We start from the raw sequence: 5,000 nt of genomic DNA on the forward strand, positions 1-5,000 counted from the left end.
ATCATTATCATTATTATTAACATTATCATTATCATTATTATTATCATTATCATTATCATTATTATTAACATTATCATTATCATTATTATTAACATTATCATTATCATTATCATTATCATTATCATTATCATTATCATTATCATTATCATTATCATTATCATTATCATTATCATTATCATTATCATTATCATTATCATTATCATTATCATTATCATTATCATTATCATTATCATTATCATTATCATTATCATTATCATTATCATTATCATTATCATTATCATTATCATTATCATTATCATTATCATTATCATTATCATTATCATTATCATTATCATTATCATTATCATTATCATTATCATTATCATTATCATTATCATTATCATTATCATTATCATTATCATTATCATTATCATTATCATTATCATTATCATTATCATTATCATTATCATTATCATTATCATTATCATTATCATTATCATTATCATTATCATTATCATTATCATTATCATTATCATTATCATTATCATTATCATTATCATTATCATTATCATTATCATTATCATTATCATTATCATTATCATTATCATTATCATTATCATTATCATTATCATTATCATTATCATTATCATTATCATTATCATTATCATTATCATTATCATTATCATTATCATTATCATTATCATTATCATTATCATTATCATTATCATTATCATTATCATTATCATTATCATTATCATTATCATTATCATTATCATTATCATTATCATTATCATTATCATTATCATTATCTTTGTTTTATTATCATTATCATTACTCTTATCATTATCATGATTATCACTTTCATTATCATTAGCATCATCATTATCATTATCATTATCATTATCATTATCATTATCATTATCATTATCATTATCATTATCATTATCATTATCATTATCATTATCGTTATCATTATCATTATCATTATTATTATTATTATCATCATCATTATCATTATCATTATCATTATCATTATTATTATCATTATCATTATCATTATCATTATCATTATCGTTATCGTTATCATTATCATTATCATTATCATTATCATTATCATTATCATTACCATTATCATTATCATTATCATTATCATTATCATTATCATTATCATTATCATTATCATTATCATTATCATTATCATTATCATTATCATTATCATTATCATTATGATTTTCTTTATCATCCTCATCTTCGTTATTATGATTATTATTATTATTGTTATTGTTATTATCATTATCATTACCATTACTATTTTCATCATCACTATCAGTATCACTGTTGTTGTTGTACCATCATCTACTTTGTTGTTTTCATCATTGTCATAACTGTTGTTATCCTTATCATAAAAAATTGTCATCACCATAATTATCATTATCATTTATCATTATCAGCACCGTCATCGTTATCATTTCATTATCATTATCATTGTTATTATCATTATCATTATTATTATCATGATCATCTTCATTATTATCATTATCATTATCATTATCATTTATCATTAGCATCCTTATCATCGTCATCGTTATCATTATCATGTGTGTGTGTGTGTGTGTGTGTGTGTGTGTGTGTGTGTGTGTGTGGTGAAAATACCATTTCAAGCTGATGCGATAAAAGAGACCGGGTATATTCAAACTGCCGTATTTCAATATTTTTCTTTTTTTTTTTTTTTTTTTTTTTTTTTTTTGTTTTTTTGTTTTTTTGTTTTTTTGTGTTTTTTTTTTTTTTAAATCCTAACAGAATATGAACATGCAGTTGAAAGGCTTGCCAGAAATATCATAGAACAGCTTTCTTTGCATGTTTACGGTACGAAAACATATATATTTATACCATACCAGTTCTGCCTAGGCTCTTTTGAGTGTTGGTGTTTTTGTTTTTGTGTGGGTGTGTTTTTGTTGTTGTGTGGGTGTGTTTTTGTTTTTGTGTGGGTGTGTTTTTGTTTTTGTGTGGGTGTGTTTTTGTTGTTGTGTGGGTGTGTTTTTGTAAGTGGAAATGGAGAGGAAGGGATAGAAAGTTACTTGTTTATGTGTGGGTGATGGATTGATCTTCCTGTTGGTGTGTGTCTGTGTATTTGACCTTATGACCTGAATTACCTTGGAAATAATCATTAGGGGGAGGAAGAATATAGAAAAAGAGGATAATTATGAGTGATTACAACCAACCAACCCCTCACAGTCTACAACATCTACGTCACTTTAACCAAACCTTCATAATGATGTTAAATCAAGTACACGTAGCATAGCCCTAGTCCCTCTGCTAATGTGCTCGAGCTTGGGAGGAGGAAGACCCTCTAAGACCCTCTCCCATCCATCAATGTCCACAAATGTTCCAGTGTAAATGATTGCTTCGCTCCTGCTGATAGACTCCACACAAACACGACTTGGCCAACTCCAGTCATCTTTCGAAGGCTTGCCGGCGGATCTCGGCTGGGCTCGTGTTTGTGTGTGTGTGCGTGTGCGTGTGCGTGTGTGTGTGTGTGTGTGTGTGTGCGTGTGCGTGTGTGTGTGTGTGTGTGTGTGTGTGTGTGTGTGTGTGTGTGTGTGTGTTTATATATCTATATTGTAATGGTAGTAGATCACTCTAGTAACCACACATAAGCATGCAGGATGGTGTCAAACACAGCAGCTAATACAATTGCAACATATTTTGCAAGCGGCTGAAGCGAAATCTTGATCTCCACATTGTTCGCTATTGGTAAGACTAGCCCATGGTCCTCAACGAATGCTCATGGTCCTGCGCGAAGCCTCGGGGGCAGGTCATAGGGGTCGGCAGGCGGCAGAGCGAAGAATGCAAGGCTCAAGAATAGTAAGATCTGGAAGATACAAGTCAATTAGTATTCGTCGGCAGGAGAATAGTACATGTGAGCAAGTTTAAGCATGTCAAAGTGAGGCCAAGATTGTTCACCTGATTGTATGCATTTAATGTAGGATTTGTTGTTCTTTGCTTTGATTAGCCTTTGAAATGGACCTTCAAATCGAGAGGCAAGCTTTTGATATAATATGAAGTTGTTGGTTGACTTTTCTAAATACTAGTGATCCAACTTCAACATCCTTGTGACGGGCAACTTTGTGTTGAAATGACAGAATGTTATCCCTGGAGTTAGTCAGATGTTGACTTGTTTCTCTTTAGATGGTATTCAGCATAATCATCTTTGTATGGAGGAATTGAAGAGATCATAGGGTAACTGAGTATATATTCCTTATAAAAGAAAATGCGGGGTTTCACCTAAAGAAAAGTGAACCATTGATGCAAGACTGGAATGTCAGGAGTGATTCGTTCCACGTTTTCCGATGTCGAAAAGGATGGAATCTTTCTGTAATACCTTTACCTTGTGGGCGGCAAGGGAGAATGTTAATACGAGGCATATTCATGATACCACAGAACTTATTCATGATTTTGTTATGAAGTTCAGACCTGTTACAAGTTGAAAAATACATGGGGGCTGAATATCTGTAGCTGATTTGTTTGGTATAGGGATTAGTTCACAAAAAAGCGAGTGAAGTTATCAATAGCAACTAAAATGTAACGATTCCCATTGCGAGAAGGTAAACAAAAACAGGAAAGTCTGGAATATCATATTTCAACGCAGGGGCTGGGTCGTTGGTATTTCCCTTGTAATATGGGCATTGTTTACAAGACTGTACATGCTTAGCCACCTTGCTAAGTGTGGGAAAAAGAAGCCTTGCTGAGCTAAGTGAATTGCCTTATACTTACCGCAGTGTGCAACTTCTTCCGATTCATGAAAAAAGAGGAAGGACTCGACCTTCCAGAGCCTCAGAAATAACTTAGAGTTTACGAGAAACTTTGAGCTTCCATGTTCTGTATCGAGACATGCAGCAAAGTGAACTGTTATCATCAAGTTAAAGTTGACTTACATGAGCGTGCCTGCTAGAGGGAGGTCTTACATTCCTTTCTAGTAGAGCTTGATTTAAGGAACCGTACAAATTATCATTACATTGCGCTAGCCGGATCTCGTGGGTTTGCGAAGGCGAAGCTTCGGCCGGGCTAATGGGAGGACCGAGTATCGTCCTCCGAAGTATCCTTTACCGTACGCGCGGCATATTTACCAAGATCGGTGCAATGAAAGAGAATCTCACCTTGCGGGACGCAGAGATTGGCGGAGAACTAGAGTCGGGCAGGTTGTGAGCGTCAGAGAGAGGAGCGCGTAATGGCGCGTCGGCAACGACATTTTGTTTGCTTGGTAGATAAACAATAGTGACGTCAAACTGTCATTTTACCGGAATGGCTATGTTTCTGGTGGAACACTGCTCCGAGCCCGAGATTTAAGGCATCGGTGGTGAGGACAAAAGGCAAATCGAAATTAGGAAAGGCTAAAAGTGGAGCCTTAACTAGTCGCGGCTTAAGTGTCTTTCTTGTCCGCCCACTATCAAATAGAATTTATTTAAGGAGATGAATAAGCGAGGTCGCAATTTACCCATAACCTTGACTGAATGGCCTGTAAAAACCTGAGAGACCTAAAAATTATTTCAATTCTTTCTGTTTTTTTAGGCGCTGGAAAGTCGGCAATGGCTTTAACTTTTAAATCATCGATGCAATCCGTTTAGATTACAAGGTATAGCCTTGGAAATCTAACTAATACTTTGAGAACTGACAATTGCTAGGCTGAATAATTAATCCTGCAGTTGATAGCTTATTAACCTGGCGCAATTTACTCTCGTGTTCAGAGTGGGAGGGAGAGCGAATTAAAAGGTCTTAATATACCTGATCGTTAATCAATCCTGATAGTGACATTAATCTGCTAAATGTGAGAGGAGAATTACGAAGGCCAAAATGGCATACTAGAAATTCGAAGTGTCCCATATGAGTCGAGAAAGCTGTATATGGCACGCTTTCAGGAGTCAAAGGGACCTGCAGGAAGAATTTAGCAAGGTCAGTGATTGAAAATATCTTAGTATTAAAGCCAATCTCTTGCAGTAACAACTTAAGATTTGTAATGGGGA

Source organism: Penaeus japonicus, unplaced genomic scaffold (genome assembly GCF_977035675.1).
Source record: "Penaeus japonicus unplaced genomic scaffold, GWHDUDI00000001_assembly GWHDUDI00000007, whole genome shotgun sequence".
Classification (NCBI taxonomy): Eukaryota; Metazoa; Arthropoda; class Malacostraca; order Decapoda; family Penaeidae; genus Penaeus; species Penaeus japonicus.